At 38.8% G+C, this 21979-nt stretch overlaps 1 protein-coding gene across 3 annotated transcripts in view; it reads right to left on the bottom strand.

Moving 5' to 3' along the window:
- Positions 1-21979, bottom strand: part of LOC141364357 (mitochondrial glutamate carrier 1-like) — a 39263-nt gene that overhangs the window by 16528 nt on the left and 756 nt on the right. For 2 of the 3 annotated variants that reach the window (XM_073868941.1, XM_073868940.1), the window contains exon 2: positions 11284-11331. The exons of the other annotated variant lie outside the window; for it this stretch is intronic. The gene's annotated coding sequence lies outside the window, so the exon portion shown is untranslated. The remainder of the gene's footprint in view (positions 1-11283; positions 11332-21979) is intronic. 3 annotated transcript variants of the gene reach the window in all.

The following is a 21979-nucleotide window of genomic DNA, read 5'->3' as shown; positions in this document are numbered from 1 at the left end:
TTGTTGTTGTTTGTTTGAAAGCAGGTCTGTTCTTTAATTGCACCATCAAATTCCAAATAGTTGTATCTCTGTCAAATATTGTTGTCATGATCTCCAAAGGAGAGAGAGACGGGACCCATATGCAGGCTTAGGTGTACACAACAAGGTTTATTTGGGGGATACAGGGATACAAAACAAAGACCCACGAGGGGTGACCCTTATGACTCTGGTCTAGGGTCACATGATCATTATCTATTAAATATCTAAGCTATGATATCCACATTACTCTTACTACATGTCAACACTTGTCTTATTTGTGTCTATTTGTACTGTAAACAGAAACATCTGACCATGAATCTTTAATTAAAGACAACTAGAATTCCTTAAAGTCTTGTGAGTTATAAAAGAGCAACTTCTGAGCAATAAAATCTTCCTGTGAGAGATCCTCATAAACATTCCTCTTTCAGTTTCAGTCTATAGAGGAACATTTGGTTTGTGTGGTACTTGTGGTTGATCTTGTGATGCAGTCTGAGCATTTCTAAATGAATCTCGATGTGTATCGTGACAAAACATCTGTCTGTCTAACGCAAGTTTTAGGGTTCCCATTCTAAGCCGAATGTCAAATTCCCAGACTTTTCCCTGACTAAAAAGCTGAATTTCCATGACATATGTCTGATTAAATGCGCGAAATGATTAAACAATGCCAATAAGCAGTGTTGGGGAAAGTTACTTTTAAAAGTAATGCATTACAATATTAAGTTACTCCCCAAAAAAAGTAACTAAATGCGTTACTTAGTTACTTTTCATGGAAGATAATACATGCATTATGTTTAAGTTACTTTTGCGTTACTTTTTCTTACTCGGCTGAGGCTTGATCTCTTTCAGTTTTATAACTGAGAGGTTCTGTATTCAGAAATTGCATATTTCCATCACAAAAATGTCAAGCTCTGGCATGTCATCTCTGTTTTTTGACACAAACTGCTCCTCAAACCACTGATTTATATAAATGACTGGATTGCGCATGATGTCACACTTGTGAAGCCATCGCGCCGCCATGTTGGTATACCCAAACGTTCTATTAAATCAATGGACGTTATCAGATTTAAATGATAAAACATCACTTAACTAGTCTTCGTTTTTATATCTGAAGTTACCCTGAACATTATTACAACAAAAACGTCCTAAGCATGTACATAGTTATTTACTGAAAGTTGGACATTTTAGTTTTTAATAAGTTATACATTCATCGTCATTACAGTATCAGATCAGCAGACAGACCGCAGAATATTTAGTATTAATGACAAACGTGCTCATTCTGAAATCTAAATAAATAATCATGCTTTGTACCGTATGTGCATGCAATAATTTGCTGGTTTCGTAATTATGTTATCTAAACGTACAAGTTACCTAAACTTGTTCAAAGAAATAACGTGACCGTGTAGCTGAATGTCAAAAAAACGTTATTTATACCCGTGTCATTAACAGAATGCAGCAGACACACTCACCTTAACGTTTTTTTAAAAATCCATTATCCTGCCCAATTAAAACATAAACACTGCAAATAACACCAGAATTAAAAGTTAATTTACGTACACATATCGTAAAATTAATCTTGTGTGACTGATACGCTGTAAAGGGGGTAAATTTAGATCATGTTTTTGAATGGAAGTCAATGACGCCCTCTGCCGGTTGGGTATACCAAGATGGCGGCTCGAACTCTGCGCTGGCTTAACCTCACGCGGTTACGTTAAGCGTTCTATGCGCAATCCAGTCATTTATATAGATCAGTGCCTCAAACGTGACTACATTGAGTTTAATTCAGTACATTATTTTTTTATTAATTATTTTTTTCAGAATTAATTAAACTTAAAAGTAACTCGCATTACTTTTTTTTAAAAGTAAACTTAAATATTACTGTGTACATTTATAAAGTAATGCGTTACTTTACTCGTTACTTCAGAAAAGTAATATTATTACGTAATGCACGTTACTTGTACTGCGTTACCCCCCAACACTGCCAATAAACGGCTGTTTAAATTGTAGTTTCACTTATAATCAGTGAAGGCTTGGACTCGGAAACAACATTCCTTATGTCACAACTTATCAAGCAGATTACAACTAAAATTTAAAGCGACAAACAAAATCCATGATATTTCATGACTTCGTCAAAAAAAAAGAATCATCATTCAACACCATTGCTGAGTATTTTCATAATATTTTCATAGACTTGGTACTAGGTCTGCACGATAAATCGCATGTGATTGTCACGCGCATCTCGTCAGTAATGCCAGTTCCTTGATTAGTATTAAATCGCCATCAGTTGTTTTCAGATGGAGCAGCTTTAACTACACAGAGCCGTAGTTCACTGACAATCGGGGCAATTTCGCATTAATTATCGCGGACGTATGGCCAGCGATATGTATGCGATATGGCCCAGCTTGTCAGTGAACTACGGCTCTGTGTAGTTAAAGCTGCTCCATCTGAAAACAACTGATGGCGATTTACTACTAATCAAGGAACCGGCATTACTGACGTGATGCGTGTGGTATCGCATGTGATTTATTGTGCAGCCCTACTTGGTACTGAAACGACTGGAACTGCAATAAATGCTTTAACCTTTAACATCAGCTGTAGAAAAATTAAAGCTGCAAAAGTGCAGTTTGCGTATGTATTGTGTAAAACTGGATTTAGCTGTTATGTGTCAGAAACTGTCAAATGTAGCATCTATTTACAGATATATCTATGGTCCGAGGTGATGCAAAAGAGTGGAGGTGGGGACTAATTTACATATTCAAATCTATTCTGCGAACTGTGTGATTAAGTAGAGGTGGGGACTAATTTGTATATTCATAAATATGCCCTGAACTGTGCAATCGGGTAGAGGCGGAGACTAATTTGCATATTCATAGACCTGCGTATGTAACAGGGTAAATAAAGATGTTTCCACTTGCTACACATTTTAATGTGTGGCCCCTTTAATTCCGCTGTAAACTCCACCCATATAATGAACTGGTTCCGGTAGGGTCATTTAGATTCACGCCAGCCACGAGAGAGAATTGCTGGATCCCAAACCGCCTACTTCCATACTATATAGTACGTAAAGTAGCGCTTTTTACGTACTATATAGTATGGAAGTAGGCGGTTTGGGATCCAGCAAATGGCTGCGGTGAGTGGGTGCTCTGTGATAAAATACTGTTCTATATAATTGCATAACCATCTTATGGATGTAAATTTATGTGTGTTTAAATGTATGTTTGAATTGTGTTTATGATACATCATCTTTGTGGTAACATCAAGTTTGTTTACTTTATTATAGAACACACAAGGGTGATTTGTGAATCTGATCACACTGTTCATATGTTATCAACAGGTACATATTTCTCAATTTGTAAAAGTGTTCATATAAATGTTAATAAAAATTTAGATTCACGCCAGCCACGAGAGAGAATGGCTGCGAACACACAAGGGTGATTTGTGAATCTGATCACACTGTTCATATGTTATCAACAGAATAAAATACTGTCTTCAAGCGTGAATTGGTGTCCATCCTGATTACACACAACGCAGATACAACACTGTTACAATGGTGCCGTGACCGTGACTCTGGAAGCATCCTGCTGAAACGACTGATCAGTGAGTTCCAGAGGTGTTTGTGCCGTGGGTGACGAGTTTTCGCGTCGGCGCTGTTAAGCGCAATACCGTTTCTGCCCACAAGGGGGAGTAAAGGAACATGTTTCATCATTGAGAGGAGCAAAGTTCTGGTATTGTGGTATCCATTTGAAAGCAGCAATGATATATTTTACAACGATTGCCATTTAAAACTGAACTTTGAAGTATTTTTTTTTTCCTTCACAAAAAAAAGAGTATGTAATATATATATATATGTTTTGATGACTGGGGTTTAATTAATCTACAATAACTTTATTGTGGAGAAGACTGAAAGCTGAACAAATACTTTTCATTGAACTTTGGACTATACATTTTGAACATTTTGAGTACTGCAGATTTATTTATTTATTTTTTCTATTTTTTTCTCCTGAGAGTGTTTTTCTGAAGTTCTGATTCAAATTTTCATATATATCTACATAAGGGGAAAGATTCTTTTTCTCTTTCTTTCTCATTTGGATAATATTTTTATTTGTTTTGTTCATTGATATTGTCAACATTGAGTATGGAGTCTGAGAATAGTTTTGGTAGAGGTAGAGGCATCTTCATGTTTTCTCCCATGCCATCAGTTGGGAGAGGTAGATTTGATTATACTCCTGTCACATCGACTCCAATGTCCGCCTTAGAGGCTATTGAAAATGTAAATGTTAATTCAAATCCTCCACCACCTCAGTTTAGTGAAGGTGAACTGAAACAACCAAATCTGAGAGGGGATGATTCAATGGAATTAATTGTGGGGATGGCAGAACGAATGGGACGTTCAATTGGGGAGAGCATTGCTTCCTGTTTAGAGTCTAAAATGTGTAGTTCTGCAGACTCATCTGTCTTGAACAGAGTTCTAAAATCTGAAATCAAAGAACCTGTTTGTTTCAGGGGTGATCGGGCTGATCCATACACAATACATGAGTGGGTAGCCATAGTGCAGTCATATTTACGCAAAACAGGGACACCAGTCGAAGAACAAGCTGACGAAGTCATGAGTAGGCTTATGGGGCGGGCACGGGAAGTTGTAAGGGTGGGCTTGCGCAGTAACCCCTCTATTGAATTGTCCAAAAGTCCAAGTCCTATTTTTGATTTGCTTAAGCAACACTTCAGTGACACAGCTTTTTCTAGCATGCCATTAGCTGATTTTTATGGCACTCTCCCGCACGCTGGTGAGGACCTCTTTGATTATTGGCTGAGGCTAAATAGAGCCATGGACATGGCCGAAGACTGCTTAAAGAGACAAAATAAAAAGACTGATGATCTGTCCCATGAACTCACTGTAATGTTTATCAGACATTGTCCGAATCCTGAGCTTTCACTAATTTTCAAGTGCAGACCATTGGAAGAGTGGACAGCAGCAGATGTCCATGCACGCTTGGAAGAGTATCGTAGAGAGAAGCGATGTAGCTCTGTGCCTAAAGCACCCCCAGCCATTCCTCTTCTGAAACAGGAAGTTGCTGTTCAGCCTACAGAAACAAAGGTTAAGACAAGTGTTAAACCTGAGTCTGCTCAATACCAAACTCCAACTAATGAGCATGTTGAACCTATGGAACGAATCTTAGCAATGCTAGAACGTGTTTTGGACCAAGAACGATCAAGAAATCAGTCCGGTAGAGAGCGTAATGCGTTTAGGTCACAGAGAAGCAGAGTGAGGCCTACCCTACCATGTGAAGTGTGTGGAGATGTTGGCCACACCACCCATTTTCACTGCAGAGCAAATCATCTGTGTTTTCTTTGTTACAAAGCAGGTCATTCACGTGTGGAGTGTCCTAAAGCCAGAACCTGCACAGCTGTTGATAGGATGCCTGAATTGGATGCTCTTCCACGTACGGGAAACGAATAGGCCTGCATGTGGAGGGGGTGAGTGTAAGGCCAAATGATGATCCCCCATCATTGTTGGATTGTGATCTGGAATCTCTCTATATGAGTGTGTGTGAAGAGTATAGTTCCGAATGTACAGTTATTATGCAAAATACACAGAAACTTAAGCCATACGAGGATCTTTTCTACACTTCAGTTATTGTTGGTGGAAAAGTTGAGGCAAAAGCAATGCTCGACAGTGGGTCAATGTCTTGCACCATGAGCTCCAAGTTCTTACCACAATTGCTGAGTGCTGGTGTGTTGTCAGACCTTTCATTTGCCCCAACAGATGTTGTCTTGGTTGGATGTGGAGGTACCAGGACAAACCCTTTAGGAGTGTGTGAGCTGGATTTGGACGTGTACGGCTGTCACGTCACTGTTCCGACTCTGGTAGTTGATGGCCAGAGTGATGATCTCATTCTTGGCAGTAACCTTTTGAAACATTTGATTCATCAGCTAAGAAGTTCTGCAGAGTTCCTGATAAGTGTATCTGATCCTGAGTATGATAAAACTGAACAAAATAAATTACTTGACCTACTAGCCAATGTGGAGAAGTGGAGAAATGATACTATCCCTGACTTAGTGGGAACTGTAAAAATCAAAAAGGCTGTGACACTCGAGCCCATGACTGAAAACTTAGTTTGGGGCAAACTGCAAAACACTCATGATATCTCAGCTGGCAGTGCTGTCATTTTGGAGCCCAGTAGAGTAAAATCAAGGCCAAGATCAGTGCTGGTTGGAAAAACAGTAGCTTTGATACGCAAAGATGGATGGGTCCCACTCAAAGTTATAAATCCTTCTCAGAAAGCAGTGACTTTGAAAAGGAATTCTGCGCTTGCTGATGCTTTTCCTTGCATGGCTTTACAGGATTTTGACACCTCTGACTTACCTGATGGTTGCTCATTTGATTTGGAGCAAAATGTTCAAAGAACAGCTGATGTTCTAACTGACAGACAGGATGAAACGAGTGTAACAGATGCTCTAAGATTACCAGTCGAATCTGGACCGACCGACTCTGCTGATGGCATAGCAGTCTTACGTGATCTGGGCTTGGCTGACTTGGATGTGGAATCTTGCGATGTGTCTGAGGACTGTAAAGTGAAACTTGTTCATCTTGTCTCTCAGTACCATTCTATCTTTTCCAAACACAAGTTGGACTGTGGAAAAGCAACAGGCTTTGTTCATCGCATTCGCCTGAGTGATGACAAGCCATTTCGTTTGCCGTATCGACGTCTTGCTCCAAATCAATATGACAAACTTCGGCAGGCTCTGAACGAGATGGAAGAACGTGAGATCATACGAAAATCTAGTAGTGAGTTTGCATCACCTCTTGTCCTAGTCTGGAAGAAGTCAGGAGATTTGAGAATATGCACAGACTTTCGTTGGATTAATGCTCGCACAATCAAAGATGCGCATCCCCTCCCCCATCAAGCTGATGCCCTTGCTGCATTGGGTGGAAATGCTTATTTTTCAACTATGGACCTCACGTCTGGCTATTACAATGTAGAAGTCCATGAAGATGACCGGAAGTACACAGCGTTTACATCACCTTTTGGGTTATACGAATATAACCGTTTACCGCAGGGGTTGTGTAACAGTCCGGCCACTTTCATGCGAATGATGTTGACGATATTCGGAGATCAGAATTTCAACAGTCTACTATGTTACCTGGATGACGTCCTGGTGTTTGCACCCACTGAAGAGGTGGCGTTGGAGCGTCTGGAAGTTGTGTTTCGGCGTTTGAAGGCTCATAATCTCAAGCTTGCTCCAAAGAAATGTCATCTCTTACGAAGTTCTGTAAAATTTTTAGGCCACGTCATCAGTGCAGATGGCATTGCTACTGATCCTGAGAAAGTCCAAGCCATTGCTTCTGTTACTGAAGATGATCTGATGGTTGAAGGCACTAATATTCCCTGCCAGCAGAAAATAAGATCTTTTCTGGGTATGGTAGTATTTTACCAACAGTTTATTGAGGAGTGTTCGGCTATTGCCAAACCATTGTTCAGTCTTACTACCGGAACAAGGGCTCCACGTGGAAAGGGGAAGCGTCGAACATATAAAAGGGAGTTGTCTTCTTCAGATTGGACTGCGGAGTGTAGGCAAGCTTTTAAACAGCTGAAGCAAGCCTTGCTTGAAAATGTCATTTTGTCACATCCAAATTTTGATGAGCCGTTCTTGCTGTCAGTGGATGCGTCGAGTAAAGGACTCGGGGCAGTCTTGTCTCAGCTTCCTGCTGGTGGAACAGTTGCTAGGCCGGTTGCTTTCGCAAGCAAATCACTTAATTATGCTCAGTCACGATACCCTGCACATAGACTGGAGTTTTTTGCCATGAAATGGGCTATCTGTGACAAATTCCATCATTGGCTCAGAGGTCAGAAATTTACTGTCTGGACAGACAACAACCCATTAACGTATATTCTGTCCAAAGCAAAATTGGACGCTTGTGAACATAGATGGGTTGCCAAACTTGCGCCATACCTGTTTGACATCAGGTACGTGCCTGGTCCAAAAAATGTAGTTGCTGACGCTCTGAGCCGAGAGCCTTTTGTACACCCTAGTGTACTCCATCGTCTGACAAGAGTTCCTTATAATAAATTGCTGGCAGAGGCTGAAGCTGTGCAAACAGACCATATCCAAGATGTCTTTCGCTGGTCTACTCACCCCTTTGACAGTACTCCTGACACTGGAGGACTGGCTGATGCCTGCCATCCAGTTAAAGTCTCCATCCCTGACACTATGTCAAAGCAGGAAGTGGAAGCTGTTCTGCACTCTTGTAGGCATAGCAATGAGAACATCAAATCACATACCTTACTACTGCCTCACCTCCCTCAAGCAATAATGCCATCAGAATCACCAGACATTGATATGCTCTCCCATGAGTATCTGATTAAGAAACAACAGGAAAATAATGTTTTGAGCAGAGTCATTTGCTTTGTTGAGAGAGGGCGGAGACCTAACAGGAGGGAACAAATCACTGAACCAACAACTGTCTTGAAATTCATGAAACACTGGGGAAAACTTCTGATGAAGAATGGTGTGTTGTACAGAGTTTCAAAGAATGGTGTAACCAAAAAGAAAACCTACCTGTATGTTGTGCCTGACGCAATGAGATCCGTGGTGTTAAAAGGTGTTCATGACCAAGCAGGACATCAAGGTCAGCAGCGGACTCTATATCTTGCTCGGCAAAGGTTCTTTTGGTGTGGCCTAGAGAAGGATGTAATAGAGTATGTTAAGTGCTGTCGTCGATGTGTGATCAGCAAGACACCAGAACCAGAGGGTCGTGCACCATTGGAGAACATCATTACAACAGAGCCCCTTGAACTAGTCTGCATAGACTTTTGGTCAGCGGAGGACTCTGCCAATCGGTCCCTGGATGTTCTTGTTGTCACAGATCACTTCACAAAGATGGCTAACGCTTTTTTGTGTCCAAATCAATCCGCAAAAGCAGTAGCGCATCAACTGTGGAATAACTACTTTTGTGTTTATGGCTTCCCAGGGCGTATTCACTCTGATAGAGGAGCCAACTTTGAGAGTGCCCTGATTGCTGAGATGTTGAATGCCGCTGGAGTCCAAAAATCGAGAACGACTCCCTATCATCCAATGGGTAACGGAGCATGTGAGAGGATGAACAGGACACTGGGCAATATGATACGCTCTCTGCCAGCAAAGACCAAGCACAAATGGCCTCAAGTACTCAAATCTCTAACTTTTGCTTATAATTGCACCATCCATGAGACCACAGGGTATGCCCCTTTCCTGTTGATGTTTGGAAGGATTCCACGGCTGCCTATTGACCTTATATTTGAAGCTGTTCTGGATAGTCCTGATGTTGTGAACTATGACAATTACATCCAGGCTCTGCGGAGAGATATGAAGGAGGCAATGAACATTGCACATGCATCTGCCACAAAACAGCTTAAGCGGCATGCTGACTTGTACAATAGGAGAGTCAAGGGAGGACCAATTGATGTTGGTGATAGAGTTTTGCTTGCCAACAAGGGAGCACGTGGGAAACGGAAGCTTGCTGATCTTTGGGAGGATACAGTGTACACTGTTGTTGGGCTTAATGCTGACAGTCATACTTACAGAATTCAGCACAGTCAGACTGGTGCTGTGAAGACTGTACATCGTAACCTTATAATGCCAGTAAACTTCCTTCCACTTCCTGATGAAGTAGATACGACTGAAAACCACCTGAGTGACTCTGAGAGTGTTGATTCTGTGGTTACTGATGTGCCTGAAGATGCTTCAAATTACAGAACACAAGAGTGGGTGTCACAGCTACCTTCTGATGGTATGAATGATGCAAACATTGATGATGTTGAGGGTTTGGACAAGAGTGTACCAGAATCCATTGCAGAGCAAGTTGAAATAGCTGCTCCTGATTCCTTGAGTGCCACAAAGGCTGTTGGTGGTCGCCTTACAGAACAGAATTCAGTGTCAAATATAAGTTTTGATAACTTTCCTCCTGAACGTTCATTAAGTCGTGTGAGATCCAGAGCTGGTAGGCTGTTTAAACCAGTTACTAGATTTATTGAGCTAATGAACCAGCAAAAAGTTCTGGGGTAAACATGAATATTTAGTTTTTTTTTCTGTGGTATACATTTTGTTCTATTGGCTAATGCTAATGTTACTATTATTGTTTATATTTTTTATTGGATGCTTTAAGGAAGTGTAATGTATTGATTTGAGACGGGAATGTAGTCTCTTTGCCGAGTAACTTGTGTGTACAAATGTATGAATTGTCATTGTCTATCTAACATGTAATGGGCATGTTTGTCTACGAGTGCCTAGGGGATTGGCCACCCTCTTTTCACTTTAATTCTTTTGGGGAATAGTGTCTACACTGAATTCAAGTGACAATTTCATGAAACTTTGAACACTATATAATTTTGTTTCTTCTTCTTTCTCTTTCTATTACTTTTTATGGTTTATGAGGTTATGTACCTGATTCTGTGATCAGTGTTTTCACTCTGATGTTGATCTAGTGTTATTTTTTTGTGGGGTATGGACTTGTTTGCGGAAGCAAGTGGAAATCAGCAGGGGGGAGTGTAACAGGGTAAATAAAGATGTTTCCACTTGCTACACATTTTAATGTGTGGCCCCTTTAATTCCGCTGTAAACTCCACCCATATAATGAACTGGTTCCGGTAGGGTCATTTAGATTCACGCCAGCCACGAGAGAGAATGGCTGCGGTGAGTGGGTGCTCTGTGATAAAATACTGTTCTATATAATTGCATAACCATCTTATGGATGTAAATTTATGTGTGTTTAAATGTATGTTTGAATTGTGTTTATGATACATCATCTTTGTGGTAACATCAAGTTTGTTTACTTTATTATAGAACACACAAGGGTGATTTGTGAATCTGATCACACTGTTCATATGTTATCAACAGGTACATATTTCTCAATTTGTAAAAGTGTTCATATAAATGTTAATAAAAATTTAGATTCACGCCAGCCACGAGAGAGAATGGCTGCGAACACACAAGGGTGATTTGTGAATCTGATCACACTGTTCATATGTTATCAACAGAATAAAATACTGTCTTCAAGCGTGAATTGGTGTCCATCCTGATTACACACAACGCAGATACAACACTGTTACACGTATACTAGATGAGGCAAGGGTGCAGTGTTACATTCAAGTTGTTTTAAAGCATGAAGAAATTATTTTCACAGGAAAAACTTTTACATATGCTAATATGATGATCAAAGATGAGTATTAAGTAATAAAATTATTGGCTATGGGGAACTAAAATAAATAAAAAACAGATACGGTATCCTACCAGATATGAAATGTTCTCCAGCCAGCAGGTACTAAATTATCGTCACACCTGGAAAGAGAAAAACAAATGAGTCGCTTTAAAGTTTAAAGGCAGGAAACCCATTGACGAGAATCAGTGAATGAATGAGCAGTTTTACTGAAGCAACCTTGAACCAGCATGCACCAGGTCTATGTGTGTGACTTTTGCATTGCACTTTGAATCAGATAATGAACAGCTGCCGACCTCTGACCCTCACTGAAACCTTTGAAGTTTTATGGACCACTACAACATGACAAACTATTCACTAAACCACCATAATGAATTACTGTACGTTACTAGTTAAGATGGTGAAGCTACATTTATCAAGTTATTCTTTATATGCAAAAATAATAAAATAGAGTTCAGTGTAATTAAAATTGTTGATGCATATCTGTGTGCGTACTATACATACAGTATCAACTCCTTCCAAAGCATTTCATCTTTCAGAATATATCTCTATACAACAGAGACCACTGAGATTGTTGCCATGGAAACAGACCCAAGATTAAAAAAATCCTATTAATGGGTGCCAAATATTTCAGCATGAGTTACAGAAAATATTAAAAACACACTGCAGCGCTGTCCGAGATCTAAGAAAATGTGCTCAGTAATGACGAATGTATGTAAAACATTAATATCTACATGCACACAACTACTGACCCACTGAATAGTAAGATATCAATCATACAAACACACAGCGGTACCACGGTACAATCATGGTTTCAGATGGTAATGCCATGTTAGTTTAATGTAAATCATGAAAATGTCATGGTATCAAAAAACATGGTAGTATATTCAGCAACCTGATTACCATAGTAAGAGAGGCCAATAAAAATTGCACATATTTAAATGTTAAGGTTAACAACTGAATGAAGGAGAGGGAAGAGCGAACTAATGAGCGACAGCTGGTGTGAGGAAGACAGCGCACAGAGAAGGAAAAGATGAAGAGGGAGGAGGAGAGAAAGTAGGTGAAGTCAACCTGAGAACAGACACAGCTGGTTAGAACAGAGAGAGAGAGAGAGAGAGAGAGAGAGACAGAGAGACAGAGAGACCTTATCTATATCTTGGCGTTAGTTGTTGTTATTGTGTTATTGTATACGTCTTGTTTTAGGTATAATTCTTTGGCTATATTGTAAGCAATAATGCCAATAAAGTACCTTAACTGGTTCGTCCCTTTTAAGTGGGGGGGAGGGGTGTAAAGGTGATGTACACCTTCAAATGAATATAAATCTGCCTTTTTTTTCAGTCTAAAAGCCTAATCTCCGTCTTGTTTTAAAGAAGACACTAAAGTGTTAACGGAAGTGTGTGGAGGTGAAAATATTAAATAAAAAATTGTTATAGCATCATACATTTATTGTAATAAATAAAAATAATGTATATATTTTATACATAAAATTATTACAAAAAATAAGTTTTGTGTTACACTTTTAGTGTTTTTACCAACAACGTCCGCTAGGTGTCAAGGTTTGCTGCATACTCTTGTCACAAATTAATAAATGACTGTTGCTGCATTATTACTACTGCAATTTTTTTTTAATATGAATCCACATTCTTAGACCCTTCCAACGATGTAATTTTTTCATTATAGATTAAAATTGAAATGTTAAATTGAAAATTAAATTGAAAGAGAGAGATGGAGAGAATCTGCACACGTTTGTCTAAATTTGTGCCGGGCCATAGCTAAAAAATTCTGCTTCGCCTGACTGTATATGATGAACTTCTTTAAAGGATCAGTATGTAAGAAATTGATATCAATAATCATAAAATTGCCCTGATATGTCTCTAGACATTAAAAAAATCATTTTCATTTCAAATAGGTATAACAGTGGTCCAGCCAGGATATTGTCATTTATAAAGTGAAGTTGCAGCCCTCAACTGATGTTTATGTTGTCATGTTGTGTATTGGCCACCAATTGTGTGATTGCAGTACCAGTTTTAGCCACAAGTCTTGTGATTGCAATACCAGTTTTAGCCACAAGTTTTGTGATTGCAGTACCAGTTTTGGCCACAAGTTTTGTGATTGCAGTACCAGTTTTAGCCACAAGTTTTGTGGTTTCAGTACCAGTTTTAGCCACAAGTTTTGTGATTGCAGTACCAGTTTTGGCCACAAGTCTTGTGATTGCAATACCAGTTTTAGGCACAAGTTTTGTGATTGCAGTACCAGTTTTAGCCACAAGTTTTGTGATTGCAGTACCAGTTTTGGCCACAAGTTTTGTGATTGCAGTACCAGTTTTGGCCACAAGTTTTGTGATTGCAGTACTAGTTTTAGCCACAAGTTTTGTGATTGCAGTACCAGTTTTGGCCACAAGTCTTGTGATTGCAATACCAGTTTTAGGCACAAGTTTTGTGATTGCAGTACCAGTTTTAGCCACAAGTTTTGTGATTGCAGTACCAGTTTTGGCCACAAGTTTTGTGATTGCAGTACCAGTTTTGGCCACAAGTTTTGTGATTGCAGTACCAGTTTTAGCCACAAGTTTTGTGATTGCAGTACCAGTTTTGGCCACAAGTTTTGTGATTGCAGTACCAGTTTTAGGCACAAGTTTTGTGATTGCAGTACCAGTTTTAGCCACAAGTTTTGTGATTGCAGTACCAGTTTTGGCCACAAGTTTTGTGATTGCAGTACCAGTTTTGGCCACAAGTTTTGTGATTGCAGTACCAGTTTTGGCCACAAGTTTTGTGATTGCAGTACCAGTTTTAGCAACAAGTTTTGTCATTGCAGTACCAGTTTTAGCCACAAGTTTTGTGATTGCAGTACCAGTTTTAGCCACAAGTTTTGTGATTGCAGTACCAGTTTTAGCCACAAGTTTTGTGATTGCATTACCAGTTTTAGCCACAAGTTTTGTGATTGCAGTACCAGTTTTAGCCACAAGTTTTGTGGTTTCAGTACAAGTTTTAGCCACCAGTTTTGTGATTGCAGTACCAGTTTTGGCCACAAGTTTTGTGATTGCAGTACCAGTTTTAGCCACAAGTTTTGTGCTTGCAGTACGAGTTTTAGCCACAAGTTTTGTGATTGCAGTACTAGTTTTGGCCACAAGTCGTGTGATTGCAATACCAGTTTTAGGCACAAGTTTTGTGATTGCAGTACCAGTTTTAGCCACAAGTTTTGTGATTGCAGTACCAGTTTTGGCCACAAGTTTTGTGATTGCAGTACCAGTTTTGGCCACAAGTTTTGTGATTGCAGTACCAGTTTTGGCCACAAGTTTTGTGATTGCAGTACCAGTTTTAGCCACAAGTTTTGTGATTGCAGTACCAGTTTTGGCCACAAGTCTTGTGATTGCAATACCAGTTTTAGCCACAAGTTTTGTGATTGCAGTACCAGTTTTAGCCACAGGTTTTGTGATTGCAGTACCAGTTTTAGCAACAAGTTTTGTGATTGCAGTACCAGTTTTGGCCACAAGTCTTGTGATTGCAATACCAGTTTTAGCCACAAGTTTTGTGGTTTCAGTACCAGTTTTAGCCACAAGTTTTGTGATTGCAGTACCAGTTTTAGCCACAAGTTTTGTGATTGCAGTACCAGTTTTAGCCACAAGTCTTGTGATTGCAGTACCAGTTTTAGCCACAAGTTTTGTGATTGCAGTACCAGTTTTGGCCACAAGTTTTGTGATTGCAGTACCAGTTTTAGACACAAGTTTTGTGGTTGCAGTACCAGTTTTAGCCACAAGTTTTGTGATTGCAGTACCAGTTTTGGCCACAAGTTTTGTGATTGCAGTACCAGTTTTAGCCACAAGTTTTGTGATTGCAGTACCAGTTTTAGACACAAGTTTTGTGATTGCAGTACCAGTTTTGGCCACAATCCTACATACTGTTCATTTAACTTTTAAAAATAACACATAGAAATATTTTGTCAAAAAAAGATCGAAATTTTAAAACAAAACCATGTCAGGTCTCAGTTTAGATCATGGTAATATAAATAAAAGTCACTGATTGATTTAAAGAACACATTTACATTATATTTACATGATTAATAAATTAAAGGTCACATATATGCCCATTTTTACAAGATGTAATCTAAGTCTCAGGTGTGCCCAGAATCTGTCCCCAGAAAATACCCCAAAGATCATTTATTATAGCATGTCCAAAACACCCCTATTTGGGTGCGAGCAAACACGTGCTGTTTTTCGTATGTGTACCTTTAAATGCAAATGAGTTACTACACTCTCTTACAAAAAGAGAAAGTAAGCACTTTTAGATTTTTATTTTAAGATTTGATTTTGTGAAAATAGCAGACAGCGTAACTCGATAAGGGCAGAAACTGGTAATACAGAACTGTCCGTGGGCGGGGCTCTATCAGTGTGACATCACATTGCTAAGAGAATCAAAACGGCATTTCTTTAGACTGCTTTGGCTAAAGGGGGATTTAAAAGGAGTGGGTGGATTTTTTTCATTGTAGGGTGGTTGTGTTCACACACTGCCAACACACATTTATGTCCAAACACCTTGTAAAGGTGGATTTTGTATTATAGGGACCCTTTAAATTCTGTGTTGGGTTACCAGATAACACTTGAACAGTATAGTGTTTAGTCCATAAATGGTTTGATCGATCTAGAGCGACACAGAGATGAAGTAATCTTCATATGTTAAACACATGTGGTGTTGGTACTGTACAAAGATCTGTTTTCAGGGTCAGAGAGTGAAGGGTGGGGTTTGGTCAAAGGTAAGAGAGAGAGAGAGAGAGACAGAGTATTTTTTATTGGATTTTGGACCAAAGTGTGGGGAAAAGCCAATAGCTGTTTCTGACATCTTAAGGTGGTTTTGTTACATGGAAGTCAAGCTGTTGTTGGTCCACCAGGTTTCATCTGCTGGTAAATGGTCAACAGTTTTAAACTAGGTCCTTAACATATGAAGTATTTCTTATGTCTCTTATTTCTCTGTAATGTTGTTTCGGTGTGTGATGTAGTATCGTGCTTCAAACACAAAATAATTGATCTGTAGTTTAGATTTAATCCTAATTTTAATCTGGTTTCAACACTTTAAACTTTACGGGGTGGTTTTCCGAACAGGGATTAGTTTAAGCCAGGACTAGGCCTTAGTTTTCTTATGAAATATAACTAGTTTTAACAAACATGCCTTACTAAAAACATTACTTGTGTGCATTTTGAGTCAAAACAAAGGGCACTGATGTATTTTTAGATATGTCAGTGCAAGATGTTACCAGTTTGGACAGCTCTTACATTTATTTTAGTCTAGGACTAGTCTAATCCCTGTCCGGGAAACCGCCCCTACATGCGTGAAAATGAATGAGTATATGCGGCACAGCTGTGTCATTGAGAGAATCGGTTCAGATTAGTAATTGATCAATAAGGATTTCACAAAGTCCAAGGCCGATACCATAAAGACAGACGGACAGACAGAAAGTCTTCAGCAGTCAATGGGTTTACAGTAATGACTGAGAGATTTACAGTACAGCACAGAGACATTTACTACGTGTTAGACCAGACGAGGAAGATAAATATCAGCAAGATCAGCTTAACAAGCTCTTGATGTGTTCTGGTTAATTAGTTAGCCGGTGTACTCTACCAGGACTTTAGTGAAATTAATTATTTCAAAAATTCATACAACATCCTTGTTGAAATGTCTTGTAGCCAAAGCTGGTCAAGCCCGACCAGCTTGATCAGCAAAAAGTGGTCAAATCCTTATAAAACCAGCTTAAACCAGTCAAGCAACATCTTGTGATTAATATCTGTATTAGTAAAAGATTAAATTTAACTTAAGATTGGCCTAATTTAACTGACCTAAGATGACTGTTATCTTTAAGGCATTATCTTTCACCTTTGTCCTGTTAGGAATTATTAAACTGAGTCTGAAGACCAGAGACAAGAAAAGCATATTTTAAAAGATTTGTCAGTAACATTTTACAATAAGGTTATTTGTTAAAGCACGAGCTAGCATGAAATATCAATGAACAATATTTCTATAGCATTTATTCATCTTAGTTTATGTGAAGTTCAACATTTACTTATTTATTTGTAAAACTGTTAAGAATAATTGACAACTGGCTGGTGAATTATTTGAAAATAATGCACACCCATGTGGCACGACGTTAAGCCCAGTGTGCATTATTTTCAATTATAGCACGGGTCTGTTAAATGCTGTATTCTGATTGGCTGAGAAATGCTCCATGGGTGTTGATTATTTTTCTGTAAAACGCACACCTAACTTGTCAAATGTCTTAAAAATAGGCACCAGAGCAATGTTTGTGGTAACCGTGGTATAAGCCAACCCTGTATCACGATATTATGTACCTATAGTCACGTAATTTTGTAAGTGTTTATCGTGACACTGACATGTTTTTACGCCTTTTTTGCCACTGTCACGTATTTGTTACTCAACTCTTTTGGCCTATTTTCAAACCGTTGATGCTTCAGTTTAGGGTTAGATTTGGTGTTTGTGTTAGGATGTCACTTTAAAGTGACACCATGTAATTTTTCAACCTTCATAATACATTTTCAAGACCCTTGTGGTAGTACATCGACTTTAAATAGGTTGAATGACATGTCTACCATAGCCTGACGGGGTCTGTATCACTTTTACTCGTATTTTAAAACTTAGGGTTTCTGGTAGTAACCAGAGCACCAAAAAAAACTACAAAATTCGACTGCTTTACGGCATACATCACTTCCTCCACACAATTTGTTTTTAACGTGAATTCTGCTGGAGGCTACTTAAGGAGTGTAGAGAGCAACTTATAGCATGTGACTCCGTGGCACAGTTTTAGTGTCACGGACCTATAACACGGGCGACCCGCGTTCGAGTCCCCTTTAAGGCACTTTTTTATATAAACTCACGATCTTGATTCATACATAAATGCGATCTTCTTTATAAATGACGGCGATTATCTTGCATATAGTTCCCTGTATTCAGATGCTGTGTTCACGTATTTACCTTTCTTTTACTGTGTCTATGATATTTACATTACAATCCAGGATGCTACAGCAGTAAAACTTGCTCACAGTGTAAAACCAAACCCTATTCATTCACCAATCAGATCCGAGCGTTTCTCTCTTCTCTCTTCCTCATTTGCTGCGTTCCGCTGTCACTCGCGTGACGTATTACAAAGCGGCAGACTTTAGGTCTGCTTGGATTACATCGGTTTACTTGGATTTGGAGCGACAATTTTCACACAAAAGAGAGGAAAAACGAGCGCCATTGCGGAAAATCCTGGTGGCGAGGGAGAGAGAGACGATGCAACAATATTTGTTTGGAAAAAGGCAAGGAAATATTTCTGGTCGTTTCTCAATTTGAAGGCTGCAGCCTCCGGAGGTCAAATATGCAGGCTGCACACGTCATCAAGCCTGGTTTATTAAGGTAAACTGAGCATTACATTCGCAAGTCATAAGCATACTGCAACAATTTACGATTAACTAAGTACAATAGTCAACTTTATAATTGTTAATATTGTGAAATAAGAGAGTCTTGATGACGTATGCAGCTTAGAAATACGACATTCGGAGGCTGCAACCTTCAGATTGAGAAATGGCTTCTGCCACGACGAGTTCCTCATCAGAAAGTTGTAACATGACTGCGTTTCTCCCTGTTGTCTCAAAATGTTGATCGTTTAGCGTTTTAAATGTTTAGTTTTTAGTTTAGTTTTAAGGTTGGCCATTTCCTTTCCTTTGCGACAGTGCTGCGGCGCTTGTGGCCTCTAGGGGCGCTAGGCGTGAAAAATACATGTCTAGCACCCCCTAGTGGCCAAAAAGTTTCATGGTGTGCCTTTAAGTATTGGTTTCAACCTTTTCTTCATAATTTATATTTTATGATTTTTAAACCATTGTCGTCTGGCATTTGGGTTAGAGTTGGGTTTGGGTAAGGATGTCATTTTATGTAAATCTAAGCCTAAACGGAAGCGATAATGGTAAGAAAATAGGACAAAACAGTTGAGTAACAAATACGTGACAGTGACACGTAAACAGAAATACGTGACATGTTCACTCAAAAAGGCGGAAAAACGTGTCAGTGTCACGGAAAACACTCATGAAATTATGTGACTATAGGTACATAATTTTGTGATACTGGGGGAATAATTGATTCCGGTCCTTTGAATTATTTTAAGATAATGCACACCCGCATCACCCACCTTGGGTGTGCATTATTTTCTTATAATTCAACGGCCCGTCGTCAATTATTCCTTACATAATTCAAAGGACCAGAGTCAATTATTCTGCTTATACCACTGTTACCCTAAACATTGCTCTGGTGGTTATTTTACGACATTTGACAGGTCAGGTGTGCGTTTATCAAAAAAATAATGCATAACCGATCTCTCAACCAATCAGAATAAAGCATTCAACAGGCCCGTGATATAACATAAGTTAATGCACTGTAAAAAATGACTTTTGTTACTAGTATTTTTGTCTTGTTTTCAGTATAAATATTAAAAAATTCTTAAATCAATATGTATTTTCTTGATAAGCAAAATGACCTAAGAAAATAAGTCTAGTTTTTAGACAAAAAAATATACAATTTAAGTGAATTTGTGCTTTAAACGAGCAAAATTATTTGCCAATGGGGTAAGAAAAAAAATCTTTAACTTTTTTCTTAATTCAAGAAAAATTCACTATATAATTTTTGTCCAAAAACTAGACTTATTTTCTTAGGTCATTTTGCTCATGATTTAAGAATTTTTAGATATTTCTACTGAAAACAAGACCAAAATACTACGAAAGAAAAGTCATTTTTGGCAGTGTGCACAGTGATCTGACATAAACAATTATATATGACACGAACTAACATTAACAACGATAAATAAATGCTGAAAATGTATTGTTCGCTGTTAATTTATGTTAACTCATGCCTTTACTAATGTTAACAAATACAGACTTACTGTATAGTGCTACCACATCAATCATACTATATGGTAATTTCTAAAATGTACTAACACACAAATGTTTAATCTATTAATACAACCAACAAACCACTGTAGAATAAATAATTGTATTGGTATTACCTAAAATAAAAGATAAAACAAATCAACAAAAGCTGTAAAAATATAGCTTGCAGCATTGTTCATTGCTAGTTCATGTTAGTTAATGCATTATTACTGATTAGTCAATATCTACGATATATCGGCCGACCGATATCTGGCAGATTTTTGCGCGTTTTATGTGAATCGGCATCGGCTGATATGTGGCTGCTGTGTTCGCCGATTTTTTCCGGTATTTTTTACAGACAGAGTGCTGGAAGCTGTAAGCGATTGCAGGTCATGCGACTAAAAACAACCACCCTTTCCATGACAACATCGAAAGCTCGGCCTAACAGCTGATCATACCTGGACAAAGCGGGTTTTTATTTCTCATCTCTATATATATTTATAGTAGTAAAGTGCTAGAAATCAATATCCTCTGCTGATAGTTCCTCGTCATTGTGGAGAGTGCAGTTCAGCACCCTAACCTGTTTTTAATATTTGTTAAATATATGTTTTTTTTTTAGTTTAATAAATGTTACTTTTTTAAATTGAGACTTGTAACATTTGGCATCATCGTGTCATTTTTACGATGTAAATTGTGTGAGAAAAAGCAGTATCGGCTCCAAATATCGGCTCAAGAAAATCGGCAGCCATTATCGGTCATCAACTAAGCCTGATGAAACAAAAATCGGTATGGGCATCGGCACTAAAAAAATCCATATTGGTCGTTCCCTAATCTACAGCTATTGATATAACTAATTTCAGCAAAAAGTATTACATGGCAACATGGTGTATCAACCCAATATCACGCAAATACGTGACTATTTCACGTATGGACCAACGTGAAAATGTCCCGTTTTGCCGGGTTTGAACGTGAGCATGTCACGTTTTCTGTTTGTGTCACTTTCACGTTTTGGTTACTCAACTTTTTTGTCCTAATTTCTTACCATTGTCGCTTCGGTTTAGGGTTAGATTTACATAAAATGACATCCTTACCTAAACAAACTCTAACCCCAACGTCAGGCGACAATTGGTTAAAGTTTAGAAAATAAAAAAGAATAAGTCTTGTATCTTTTTTTTATAAACCAATACTTAAAGTGACAAATACTTAAAGTGACATATAACACAAGCACCAAATCTAACCCTAAACCGAAGCGAAAATGGTTTGAAAATAGGACAAAAAACGTGAAAGTGACACAAACAGAAAACGTGACATGCTCACGCCCAAACCCGGCAAAACGTGACACCCCCACGTTGGTCCACACGCGAAACAGTCACGCACTTGCGTGATATAGGGTATTTAAATGTCATGGATGTGTAAAAATATACTTTGAGGTGTCTATCTATATATCGAATGATGTACAGTAACAAAAACACAGTACTGACAAGGTACATATTCACACAAAATATTTTAATAATAGGCCATTATTTGTTTGTAAGAGACGGTGTTCTGTAATCCAAGGCTATAGTAGATTAATAATTGAATCACGTGAAGAAAATCTGCCAAAACATACAGATAACCACATCAGCAGTGAGGAAATCTGTACAAGAGTTACACACCAGGTCCCTGATGCTCTCTCGTGACATAATTCATCTGCAGTGTGAAGTGAATCCTATTCTCTATGAGAATCTCTATGAGGGCGCGCACGACGCAACGAGAACGCGCACGCCCCTGCGACCTGATGTTGTCCTCTGCATCCTCGCATCTAGATCCGTATCTACTCATACAGTAGCCTACAGTGGGTGTTAAAGCCTCCCCTCACGGCAGATACGCGT

The sequence above is a fragment of the Misgurnus anguillicaudatus genome, chromosome 6 (assembly GCF_027580225.2).
Source record: "Misgurnus anguillicaudatus chromosome 6, ASM2758022v2, whole genome shotgun sequence".
Taxonomy (NCBI): Eukaryota; Metazoa; Chordata; class Actinopteri; order Cypriniformes; family Cobitidae; genus Misgurnus; species Misgurnus anguillicaudatus.
The sequence above is the reverse complement of the archived record's forward strand: the minus strand, read 5'-3'. Positions and strand labels throughout refer to the sequence as shown.